Raw genomic sequence first — 13,563 nt, 5'->3', positions numbered from 1 at the left:
TCAATTGAATTTCTTTCTCTAAATGCCGCACAAAAGAAAGGGGAAGGTGAGGGTTTATCCACCCGAGCCCTCACTTCCCGCAGGTCAGCGTGTAATTCTGCAATATGCGTCTCTCATACCATATGGTGCAACGAGCCCCGCTAGCGGATCGGGAGGAGGAGTCCCTTTTCCGCTTGGGGAAATATCGTTGACCCCCCCCCCGGAGCCACGATTACCGCCGAATGCTATCTCATCGAGTGCAGCCGGGCAAGTCGAGTCGCTGCTGAGATGCATCACAGGAGCGACTCCTGTGGGTGGACTGCCGGGAGGCACTGCGAGTGTAGGGGGGGTCACCCGACGCCTCGAACCCCCTCGAAGCTGCAGCATGGAGTTAGCACAGAAATGAGAAGGTGTTGCAGAGATCGGGAACAGCAGCGGGTGGAAGAGAGGTAACGAGTGGCCTTGTAAGAGGTCCCATAGAGATTAAAAGACCGGCGGAAATCACAATGGAGTCCCTTTGGGACTTGGTAGCGGGGTTAACATTGGCATTTAATGAACAAACCCTAAAAACGGAGGAGATCTCCCATAAAATGGACTCTATTGAAAAACAATTACATCTGAAGGGAACAGAACAATCACAAGAATTACAGCAAGTTAAAACAGATTTAAAACAAGTGTCTGATATCAACGCCATATGTGTGAAGGATCAGGCGATCTTAACACGACGGCTGGAATCAGTGGAAAACTACCTTAGGCAGTTAAACCTTAGGGTTTTGAACTTCCCTAAAGTGTGGGGGAGATACCACTATTAACTTTTAAAAGATATATGAAAGAATCCTGCAGATTCCAGAGGAGCAAACTCCAGCTGTTAAAAAGATTTTGTTTCTAAGACAAGGACAGAGCCAGATACAGATATCCCCTGTGGGGGAAACTGGAAATTTTAACAACTTATCTGAGTATTTGGAAAGCTCTGGATTTGAGATTGCTGAAAGAACTGTACTCTTTGTCTCTCTGTTTTCAGAGTTTGATAGAGCCCTCCTAATTATGAAACACTATTTTAAGGCTTATTAATACTACATATTTGGGTGGATTAATCCGTATTTTTCCTGATCTCTCCAGGGTTACACAACTACGCAGGAAATCCTTTTTAACATTGCGCCCTGAAGGTATATCTTTAGGGGCAAAATTTTTCTTTGCGTTATCCTGCTAGATTGCGTAGTAAAGTTACTCGGGGAATACCTATATATTTTATAATCCAGAGCAATTAAGGGGCTCATAGATGCCCAGGAAGGAAACCCCTATAACCTAAGAAGATCTGGTTCCTGAATTTATAAAGGAATGGGATAGAATAGTTAAGGGAGTCTTGTTTAATTATTTTTTCCTTTGTACTCCTCTTTTTCCTATATTCCTTCCCCCGATATTGCCTAGAACAAAGGGGATCAAATGGATATGTTTATAAGTAGTTGTGTTAGTACAATTAACAAATGTATAATATTTTTTCTTATTTTGTGTAATTTCCCCTGATTGAAAGCAAAGGATTCTTTGTTTATAATATGTAAAAGTGGATAAATAAAAAATAAAAAAATAAATAAAATAGACTAGCAAGAGATGTGTGAAACTGGTAATAAACAGATCTGTCTTGGAATATAAGGAGATGTAAACCGGATTATGAATAATAAATACATTTCAAGGCTCAAATAGGCCATTCTTGACTGGACAGATAGGACAGAGTCCATAGGCATAGTTAGACATTTACTCACTCTGCAAAATTATGTTTGGAACATGATAATAGAAATCCCTAACACAAAATGTTATGATCTCCAACCAAGAGAAAACTACCTCGCGAGATAATTTTTGACTGCCTTGAAACACAGTCATTGATAGCAGATAAAGACAGACTTCTACTGTCTGCTCAATTTTTCTTCTTTGAGTAATATCTCAGGTACTATCAAAGCTCTACTTCTTCCACAGTTGCCATTCTCAGCCTTTTTTGCATTTAAACACAATTTTACCCCATCAGTCCTTTTCCTCTTAACCAGACTCATCATGACCCCTTTTTCTAGAAGCATTTTTTTCCCTGAAAAAATGCTTCTATCGCACATTATTCATTGCCTTCATGTATCTAAATGACTTAATCATAACTTTTTCTCTGCTTACACGCTGGACATAAATATTGAAATCAAGCTGAAAATTCCTAGGTGCCAGGTCACAAGTGCTTCTTTAAATTGGCATCTGGCACTCGCCTGAGTCAAGGAGGAGCCACTTCTGCTGCAGTGGACCCAGAAGAGGAGACGCCACTGCTGCAGTCAGGCCCCAGCCTAGGAGGAGCTATCCCCAGCATTAAAGAAAACCAAGATGGAAGAGAAAGAATAAAATAAAGGAAAAAAAGAACAAAAAAAACCCAAAAACCCCAAACATTATATACAAATCCCTCTCCTCAAAAAATTTCAGAAATAACAAAACACAAAAAAAACCCCCAAAAAACTAAACAAGCTATAAGTTCCATACAGAACTAATAGTACCTACTTTCTGGACGGCACATGCATCTACTGTACTTGGATATATGGAAAAATACCCATGTCCAACTCCTCTTTGCTTCCTGAAACCTCATGAAAATTTGGTATGGACCAGATGCAAAATCAAAATATTAAGTAGCATAATTGTATGGGTGTATTCATGGAATATGTGTTCCCCCCCCCCCCCAAAAAAAAATACCCCTCTCATGATCCTCAGACTTCACATCTGCTGAAAAATTTGATACGGTTGGGATGCAAAACTGAAAAGTGATTGAATAGCATGAATGAGGACATGTTTAGGGATGACAACAATATACTATATGACAGCTAAGAGTTATACAGATATCTTGCACTCAGCACGAAAACAGCACGTACCTTTCCCTGGCATGCAACAGAAGATTGTGCCCAGAGCACACAATCAAAACTATACCTCAGCATGTGCACACAGAGGTGCAAAGAAGAGAGATATAAGCAATGGGTGTACAAAGTACACAGGCACAGAATACCACACCAGCATGCCAGACATTTGTCAGATGAAAATGCACATGCAGCCACCGCAGGCTGCTATGCTTGATATCTAGAGACATGGGAAGGATAATTCTCATGGGGTGACCGTCCTCTACCAGCCAGATCTGGTATTCTGGACTCCTATACCTTTGCAGGTCCTCCATTACCACTTGAGGCATCTGCATTCCCACCACCTGGCCATTCTGTTAGCCAGGGAGATAGGGTGCCCCACTTTGACCCCCAAACCAGCAGTAGAAGATTTTGGGGAATGGATCAGTGTGCACAACACACAACAGAAACACAATTTAATTAACAGCATGGTCACGAAGCACAAAAATTTAACTCTTACCGCTCATGCTCATTCTGGCTTCACACATTGGAAATATCAACAATGTGCAAGAACCTTCAGCCTCCCCCACACATTAAGGGTCATGGAAAAAGGGATACTTACCAGCATTGGTAGGAGGATCCAGCAGGGTTAGTCAGTGTTGCCCCAGTATTTGTCTGGGAAGACCCGCTAAAGGCAGACCAGCAGTGCACTGGTGGAGGCAGCTGCAGAGTGGCTTTCTGTTTTTGGCACTCTGGCAATGAGCACACACGATCTTCCTTTATACAACGTCCAGCAAAACTGCTAAAATGATGTCTCCACGCCATTTAAAAATAACACATCTGTCTGTGCTCCCTCGGCACAGCTGAAAACACCCTGTGCTCTTTTCTGACAATGAACCGTGATCTATAAAATGGCTACGACAAGTGAGTGGTTAAGCTCAGTCTTCTGGTTCTAGATGTGTCCAATTGTTTGTGCATGTCACATCTGGCTAGTCAGGTAACATGCAGTAACCCTGTATAGAGCAGAAAAGGCAGGAGGTGAGAAGGGCTTCCTAACATATAGGTTACTTTCTCTATTGGGGTAATGAATATTGTGTACAAGTATACAGGGTCCTGCCAGTAATTGCATTTGTGAAGGCAGAGCACCCTGTATTATCAGAGAAATTACCTACCTGATAAATTTTGTTTTCCTTAGTATAGACAGATAGACTCAGAACCAGTGGGTTTATGCTCTTCTGCCAGCAGATGGAGATGAAGCAGGCTGAGGTCACAACATATAAAACCCTGCAGTGACCCCAGTCTGCCAGTATTCTCTTCAAAAGCAACTGTGGACAGACCTGAAAAAACTTGATAGAAAACATGATTTGGGTAATTTGGGTAATTGCCAGGTTCTTGTGGCCTGGTTTTTGGCCTCTGTGGAAACAGGATGCTGGGCTTGATGGAACCCTTGGTCTGTCCAGCATGGCAATTTCTTATGTTCTTATGATAATAAACAGATAACCAGAACTGTACTCAACCAACCATAAACACTGAACTCACATAAGATTCTAGGTACCCCAAGCAAGGGACAAGATGAACACTTACCAGTAATCCCTTGGGACCCAGAGCCCCACAGGAGGACTACTGACACACTTATGCTGCAGCTGAGGGCAGGAAGCTGAGTCCATCTGTCTACACTAAGGAAAACAAAATTATCAGGTAAGAAATTTCTCCATTTCCTAGCGTGTAGACAAATGAACTCAGGACCAGTGGGATGTACCAAAGCTACTCCCCATCAGGATGGAAGGCTGCCTGCAGCCCAGTCAACATAGCACGTGCAAAGGCTGCATCCTCCCAGTCCTGCACATCCAGATGATAAAACCTGGAAAAAGTGTATAAGGAGGACCACGTCGCAGCTCAGCAGATATTGTTGGGAGACAACGGACTAACCTCCACCCATGACACTGCCTGAGCCCTAGTGGAATAAGCCCTAACCTGAGTAGGCAATGGCTTTCCAGCATCCACATAAGCGGCCGTGACCACCTCCTTAATCCACGAAGCCGGAGAGCCCTGCTTACTCTCGTCATGGAGAGCAAACAGGCAATCCGTCTTTTGAAAAAACCTCAGTTACCGGACAAGGCACTTAATATCCAAGGAGCACAAAGGTGAAACTCCTCCGCATTCCTGACTTTATCCAGAGATTGCAAGGAGATGGACTGATTCAAATGAAAGTCCGAGATTACCTTGGGCAAGAAGGATGGAACAGTGCGCAGCTGTAACGCCCCCAGGGTCACCCAAAGGAACAGCTTCCAGCAAGACAAGGCCTGCAGCTCAGAAATCCGACATGCAGAACATATAACCACCAGGAACATGGTCTTCAAAGTCAACAACCGTAAGGAAAGGCTATGCAGTGGTCGGAACGTTGGGCCCGCCAAAAAGTCCAGCACCAAATTAAGACTCCACAATGGAACCAGTAACCTCAAGGGAGGCCTAAGGTGCTCCAATCCCTTCAAAAAACAGGCCACATCAGCATGAGATGACAAGGAAACATCATTCACCAGGCCTCTGAAACAGGCAAGAGCTGCAACCTGCACCTTCAAGGAATTAAGGGCCAAGCCTTTATTCAATCCATTCTGCAAAAAATCCAGAATGAGAGGGATCTTAACTTAACAAGGAAGAACACCCTGCTCTTCACACCAGGTCTCAAAAACTCTCCAAACCCGCACATAAGCCAAGGAAGTGGAGAACTTGGAGCGCAGAGAGTAAGGATGGCAATTGCCGTAGAGGAATAACCACGCTTTAACAGGGCAGCCCTCTCAAGGGCCAAATCATAAGACAGAATTGAGTCGGATCCTCGTGAAGAAACAATCCCTGCTGAAGCAGATCCATGTGCGGTGGAAGACAAAGGGGGGGCCTCCACCAAGAGACATTGCAAATCCACATACCACAGACGCCTGGGCCAGTCCGGCACCCACCAGGAGTACTAGCCCACTGTGGCCTTCGATCTTGAGAATTATCTTGTCCAGCAAGGGCCACGGAGGAAAGGCAAAAAGCAATCTGTCTTCTGGCCAGACCTGTACAAAAGTGTCTATTTCTAGGGACCATGGGTCTCTCCTGCGACTGTAGAAGTGAGGGAACCTTCACATTTTGAGAAGCTTGCCAGCAGGTCTTGGAACAGAAGACCCCAGCGATCTACAATCAGCTGAAACACCTTGGCTGACAACATTCACTCTCCTGGGTCCAGACTCCTGCCTGCTGAGAAAGTCCACTCTTATGTTGTCTTTTCCTGCAATGTGAGAGGCCAAGATCATTCTGCAGCTGGTCTATTTCCTGCAACACTTGCTGGCTCTTGGTTCCTCCCTGACGAGTGATGGGGCCACCGTCGTGATGTCCAACATCAAGCGAACTGCTTGATTCCGCAGCCTGTGGCTGAACTGCAAGCATGCCAGCCATACAACCCAGACCTCCAGGCAACTGATGTTCCAGCAGGACTCTTTGGCATTCCAGCGCCCCTGGGCCATTAATTCAAGACAGTAAGTCCCCCCAACCATGGAGGCTCGCATCTGTCGCGAGTATCAACCAGGCCAGAAAGGACAGTGAACCCCCTTTCTCAGCTGATCCTCTTGTAACCACCACTAGAGGCGGGAGCAGATTTCCATCAGGAAGTGGAGCCAAACCACATAATCCAGAGACTGCAGGTTCCAAAGAGATAGAGAGCACTGAAGAGGACTCATGCGTGCTTACCCATGGCACCACTTTCAGGGTAGCTGCCATCAAGCCGAGTACTTCTAGGTAGGACCACATGGGCATATGGTGTTCATCAACTGATGCACCTGAGTTATCAATCTCTGGATTCGAACTTCCGTTAGGAAAAAACTCTGTCCCATGTAGAGCCGGACCCCCAGATACTCCAACAACTGGGATGGTTGAAGATTGCTCTTGGTCAGCTTCACCACCCAACCGAGCTCCTGCAATTAGGAGATAACATTGTGTCACCAGGTGGCTCTCTTCCTGAGACCTGGCTCGAATCAGCCAGTCGTCCAAATATGGGTGCACCAGGATTCTCTCTTTTTGCAAGGCCGCTGCTACCTCCATAATCTTGGAAAATGTTCTGGGAGCGGTGGCTAGACCAAAAGGCAGCACCTGAAACTGATAATGGCGCCCCAACACCACAAAGTGTAGAAAGCATTGGTGTTCCAATTGGATAGGAATATGAAGGTAAGCCTCTGACAGACTCAAGGTGGTCAGAAAGTCCCCCAACTGCACCGCCATTATTACAGAATGTAAGGTTTTTCATTTGAAAATGAGTCACCTTCAAGTGACAGTTGATCTTCTTGAGATCCAAGATGGGATGAAAACGAGCCCTCCTTCTTGGGCACAACAAAATAATGGAATATCTCCCCATACTTTGAGACATGGGCACTGGAACCACAGCCCTCAGTCTAAGGATCCTTTGAAACATGAACTCCACTGCCTGCCTCTTCTGCGGGGAGTGGCAAGGGGACACCATGAACACATCCCAAAGAATATTGCAAAATCCCAATGCATACTTTTTGCGTATCACTTCCAGGACCCACTAGTCTGATGGGATCTTGACAATAAAAGAGAGCGAGATGTCCCCCTATTTCATACAGTTCCAGCCCTGGAGGAATTTCCCCATTTTCCATACTCTGCAAAGTGGGTCGGCAAACCATCATTGGAAGTTTGGGAAGGTCCACCACCTGAAGCCCGCTCCTCTCTTGGGCTGCAGGGGACGAAAGGAGTAAGACCTACCGAAGGCCAAGTCCACTGAAAGGTCGTCCCTCTGTAAGGACGAAAAAGCCCAGAACCCCGGGAACAAACCTCTCCTACCAAGAGGCGCTGTAATTGTTTCTTAGCCTCTGGTAACCGAGGAACCAAAGATTCGCCCCACTTACTGGCCAGTTTCTTCCAACTCTATCCCAAACAAGATCGAGCCTTTAAAGGGGCATCCTGGTAAGATTGACTTTGGAAGCTGTGTCAGCTGACACATTTTGCAACTAAAGTTGACGTTCTGGCCGCTATCACCGAAGCCACTCCTCTGGCTGAGGTCCTTACCAAATCACAGCCTGCGTCTGCTAAAAATGTGGCAGCAGGCACCATGACCGCTCTGGAATTCTTTCCAGACTCAACCCTCCTGAGAAAGAAGCAGAAAGATCTCGCCACTAGGACACAACAGGAGGCAATCTGTAAATTCATCGCCACTTGCCTCAAAGGCTTGCTTAAGAATAGCCTCATCCTTCTCTCATGTACATCCTTCAAGGCCGGTCCTTACTCTATGGGAATAGTCATCCGCTTAGATAAGGTACATACCAGAGCATCCACTTTGGGGAAATGCAATGCTCTCTCACAGCCGGATCCAGGGCGTACAGGCCTTCCGATGTCAGACCTCCTTTAAAATCTGCCTCTGGGGCATCCCATTCCAGATCAATCAATTCCTAGATGGCATCCATCACCGGGAAAAATCAAGAGGCTTTACGTAAGGAAACCAAAATGGGATTCTTTCCTCAGCTCTGACATAAACATCCCAAACCAGGAACACCCAGCCGTTTCAAGATCTGAGAACCAGGGCTGGCAGCTCATCTCTATGAAAAGAACCGCAACATGGTTAGACACGGTCCAGCCCTGGAGGAATTTCCCCATCTTCCAGGGAATCAGGATCAAATCTCATCATCAGTGCCATCCAGATGTCTGTCGGGAACAGCCGCAGGGAGCAGAGAGCAAGCCGTGGCGCTTAAGCAATAGGATTGGAAGAGGGAGGAGGACATCAGCTGAGGTTGCGGAGGACTGTGCCTGAAAGAAGGCTTGTTAAGTCTTGAAAAATTCCACCCAAGAAAAAGCAGCTCAATCCAGACCAAGCCCAGAAGGTACTGGAGCTGGTCCCACAGAACTGCCCTCGCCCGTGGAGGAGCCAATCAAGGGAGTACCAAGATCTGGCGTCCCCCCAGTCAAGGCCATGACCACCCCATCAACAGAATGGGAAGAGCCAGATTTAGCAAATCCAAGGAAGACAATTCTCCCTGAGCATCTGAGCAGTGCTGACACAGGTTAGAAGCCAGGTCAGGCTGAGAAGCCCTAATACGACAGGCAGCCAGAAATAGAAGACCGTTAGGCTTATTGCTTACCGGCACCAACGCTACGGTAAACGTGCGTAGGAACGGCTCTCACTCAAAAATGAAATGTGCCCAAAAAATAAGCGCCTAGAAGAAAGCATGGCAAGGTGCACGCACAACCTACGCGCAAAGACAAGCATGTAAATATGTTTGTGCGCGTAAAAAGCATGCCCCGAAAATGAGCACACAACGCATGCGCAGAGCCGGCACACTGAAGGCCTATAGAGGGCAGCAGAACACGCATAAGAGTGCGTGAAAACAGCCGCCGAGGCCTACCACGCAACATGCAAGAAAAAATCCTAAGTGCGGAGCCTAGCCCACTTGGGGCCACTCAACCCACCTGGCTGCCCAGTTCCGAACCCAAACGGAGTGGGAACAAATGTCGGCAGGGCTCACCAAGAACGGAGACCAGAGGAAGATCTGAAACCCCTCTGTCTCTGATTCAGGTAAAAACTTTTTCTCTTTTTTTTTTTTTTTTAAAACCTCACCCAAGCTCAGCGTTTACCGACTGAGTTCAGAGACTATCTCCAGCTGCAGTGGGGGGGGGGAGAAGGGCATTTGCCATCACTGCCGCGCTCAGCCTCCTGCGTCTGCTGCCTTTCAACTGAACTAGCAGCTTAAGTCCATGCTGGGAAACCAGTTACCGGACCAAGGCACACCTCTGAGGGACCATGGAAATTGCCTCAGGAATTCTCAATTGGGGAGGGACCTTTAGGTATCACCGCAGGAGAGTGGGGCTTTCTTTTCCTGAATTTAGAATTTCAAATTTCTCCTTTAAAAAGCTCAAAGCATTCCCCAAAGGGAGATGCACGTCCACCATCTGCTGAGATGGAGAATACTGGTAGGCTGGGGTTACTGCAGGGTTATATATATTGTGACATCAGCTTGCTCTTTCTCCATCTGCTGGTAGGGAAGCATAAACTCACTGGTCCTGGTCCATCTGTCTACATGCTAGGCTAGGAAATGGATGCTTAGTGGGGATGCTGTATATGGCGTCCAGAAGGATAGGACGCCATATACAGGTAGCTTCTCCACCCTTCTGTGGAGAAGCTACTTTTCCCTCCTGGTCTGACCAGGTCTTGTCTTCTGTAGAGGACTTTGGTGAGCTGTCAGGCCATGGAAGTAGTAAGGATGAGGACTACTGAACAATATGCATATGGAAAAAATGAGCTTTGCCAGGATACTGCTATGTTGTACCTTAATGGGCGCAGCAGTTGTCATTCTATGAAGAAGGAAAAAGTGACAGATGGAGTGGCCTAATGGTTAGATCAGCAGGCTGAGAACCAAGAAAGCCAGGATTAAAATCCCATTGCTTCTATGGACATGCCTTGTAACCCTGAGCAATTCACTTCATCCTCCAGTGCTTCAAGTACCAACTTAGCTTGTAAGTCCTCTGGTGCAAGGACCTACTGACTAAACCTTTATTGTAATCACCTTGAGCACAGGTTTGGCAAGGTGAGTAATTAAATCCAAATCCAGCAATCCATGGGAACAGGTGTTTTATAACATTCTGACACATAGTGACCTTTGTTGTTACTTGCTAACTACTGCTTGTTCTTGGGCTGTAAAAAAACAAAAACATTTTAATGTGAGTCTTGCTCTTGCTTCTTTCTCTAGTCAGACTCTCTAGGATATACTGAACAAGGGCTTAAGAAAAAAATGTTGGTGACTGAGGTGTGGACGGGGCATTTTTGGCTTTTTGCCCATATGTCATACTGTCGTCATTCATCAGCATGCTTCCTCCTCCCTTTACAATAAGGGACAAATGCCACCAAAATGACTTTATATCTGAAAAAGGATAGCGAGGCTTATAATGCATTTCATGGCTTAGAGCTACATTGGCCCCAAATGTGTCATTATAAATAATAATAATGCTTATTAATGGCTTATTTGCTGCTGTTTGGGCACTCAAGGATGAATTTTCAAACCTAGGACAGCATTTAGAAGTATTCTTCCCCAAAGCCCTCTGAATTACTAATCACCCATGGCCACCTTATGGTTTCAGATGGGATAAACAAAATCTCTAGAGCCTAACTTCTCAAAGATTTTCACCACTCATCAGATCTACCAGTCACACAATCAATTCATAGAGCTTAAGAGAAATGGCATCATTAATACTGACTGAAAACATTCTGAAATGTTTTGCTACAGTTTTATCCTAATCTTTCCAAAGCCATACAGTACGCTTTTAATTCGCTAAAACACATGTAAATATCAATAATGACAACAAATTGTATAGTGTGAAATCAAAAGCCTTCCACAGAAGCAAATTACTCTCATGGACACTATCCAAAAAGTTTCAAGGGCAGTCCCACATGCGCAAAAATGCAGTTCTGCCCACACAGGCATATGTCGACAACACCAAGAAGTAAATATGAAAAATTACACATTGTGCTTCCAACTGTAATTGAGTAGTAATCACAACATCCTTCCTTCTCCAGTTTCCCTGCACAAGATGTCACAACAGTTTGTAAAGCAGCATGCATGGCCATCCACCTCAAAGGTGGCTGCATAAATTTTTCTAAAATACAATAACTGTGACCCATGTTGGGATTCTGCCTTGATTAAAATCAAGGCAAAGCAAAGAACTTTTTTTTTTTAAATCGTACTGTATACATTGGGGGGGGGGGGGGGGGGGGGGGGGGGGGGATTCGCAAAAAGTTTACATGCTTAAAATTGGGTTTTACACTTGTTAATGTACTTTAAGCATACAGGTGAGCTTTTGAAGATTGCTACAATATAAGGTATTGAATTGCCAATAGGTTTTACCTATGTAACTGCACTTTAAGCACATAAATAGGTTTTTGACAATTGCCATGATACATGCTACGTTTATGTGCGTAAATCCTTTTGGAAATTACCCCCATTTAGTTTAATGCTTCTTGATAAAGCCTTAAATTCTTCTACGACAGCTACATATTTAACTCATTTATTAGCCTCTTAAATAGCAAAGCACATTATTTCTTTTTGTAATAAAAATATTCCACAATTGTCCACCACCTCAAACTTTGTAAGACGTTATTGCAGCTCCCAAAATACGTCCACCCATTAATCCATGCTTAATTCTTAATCTTTCATGCTATTAGAGCAGTAGAAAAGGTAAAATGTAATTGAGCTTATAAAATAATTAGAGTTTAAGCTAATCAAAAAAATTCTCCGACCTCCAGAAAACAACCATTATTAGTATTCCATACACTAGCATTTTATCAGTGTCACCCAAAGTGGCAGTTCTTTGCAGGGCATTTGTAGTGCAGCAAACAGAATACAAGAGAGCACTTCTCATTTATTTATATTCGCTTTTTCATTTTTTCAGAGTCATTTTCAAGCATCCAACCCTGCCACTAAAAACACCGCTCCCTGAGGAAGGCAGCCCAGCACCCTCCTGGAAGGATGCCCGGTTTCCCAGAAAGCTGTTTGGCGGCAGTAACCGGGCTTTAAAGCGCCGCTGCTCCGCGGTGTGCCCGAGACAGGAGGGGCACAGACGGAGAGTAAAGTGCTGCGCGGGACTAAAGCACAACCCACGCGTTAGAGGCCGAGGATGCAGCCCTGCCCAAGACAGAGCTTCTCTGCTCGGAGGCCCAGTGCCCGGGACAGGTTCAGGGAACGGTAAGCCGGCTCCTTGCCACGCGAAAGCAAGAACATCCCGGCGGTCAGAGCCCCGGTGGTGGCCGAGGGCTGCCACTGCACCAAGTCCGTCCCACTCAGCTGCGGTACTCACCAGCATGAGCAGCTCGCCGGCCAGCCGTCGGGTCCCAGCTCCCGCGGCTCGCCGGGCTCTTCCTCTCCCGTCCCGGCTCACTGCGCACGGCCACCTGCACCCGACGGCTGACAGGCGAAACTGTCATCGTTCGGCGCCGACCCGTCGCAGCAATATGACTTCACAAGCAGCCCGGGACAAGGGAGAAGCCGGGAGTGGGCGGGAGGGGAACTACAAACAGTAGGACGTCATCAGGATCTGGGAGGGGCAGGCGAGAAGAGAAGGGAGGGAAGGAAGGGACTACTACTGAAGGGGCGGGGCTAACATGGGAAGGGGCGGGGCAGGCACGTAGGCGTGTAAATTGAGGTGCGTGCAGGGGCTCAGGTCAAGAGAGAGGATCGAGTGACAGCATGGGTGGGACGGAGGCGGAAGAACAGCAAAGGGAACAAATATTCATAGTAATACATGATTACCCTGGGAAAGTCCGATAAGTTATTACACTGTTGTTAACTTAGTTCTAGGTGGGTTAATTTAAGGAGATGAAGTGACCTACCCAAGTTAACCTAGCCAGAAAGAACAGGATGTCAAGCTGCAAGCCTTAGTGCTCTACTGCCTCATAGGTAGGGACCTTCGTTTTCAATTTTTAGTTTATTTTTCCTGGGGATTTCAATGTTATAACCAAAAAAAGTACTTTCCCTACCAAATTCTTTCCTGTTTGTTATAACAAACTCAAATTTTCCGCAGATCTCTTTTTTGTTATGAGATTAAAATTCCCAGGATAAAGAAAATAAAAACTGAAAATGAAGGCCCCCTGCCCATGGGCCACTGCTATAACCATTGAGACATTTTCATTAGTTCAATGGATGTTTTCTGTGAGCTGCTTAGAGCAGTGGATAACACGCATATACATATTTAATAAAAAAAT

General features: G+C 45.8%; 1 protein-coding gene across 3 annotated transcripts in view; it reads right to left on the bottom strand.

Moving 5' to 3' along the window:
• Nucleotides 1-12,889, bottom strand: part of TANK (TRAF family member associated NFKB activator) — a 137,184-nt gene extending 124,295 nt beyond the window's left edge. For 2 of the 3 annotated variants that reach the window (XM_029605596.1, XM_029605598.1), the window contains exon 1: nt 12,660-12,889. The gene's annotated coding sequence lies outside the window, so the exon portion shown is untranslated. Of the gene's footprint in view, nt 1-3,453; nt 3,845-12,659 lie in introns of all 3 variants that reach the window. The other variant, XM_029605597.1, reaches the window with a different exon arrangement.
• Between the last annotated feature and the right edge of the window lie 674 nt (nt 12,890-13,563).

The sequence above is a fragment of the Rhinatrema bivittatum genome, chromosome 6 (genome assembly GCF_901001135.1).
Source record: "Rhinatrema bivittatum chromosome 6, aRhiBiv1.1, whole genome shotgun sequence".
Lineage (NCBI taxonomy): Eukaryota > Metazoa > Chordata > Amphibia > Gymnophiona > Rhinatrematidae > Rhinatrema > Rhinatrema bivittatum.
This window is presented reverse-complemented; position numbering and strand designations above follow the sequence as displayed.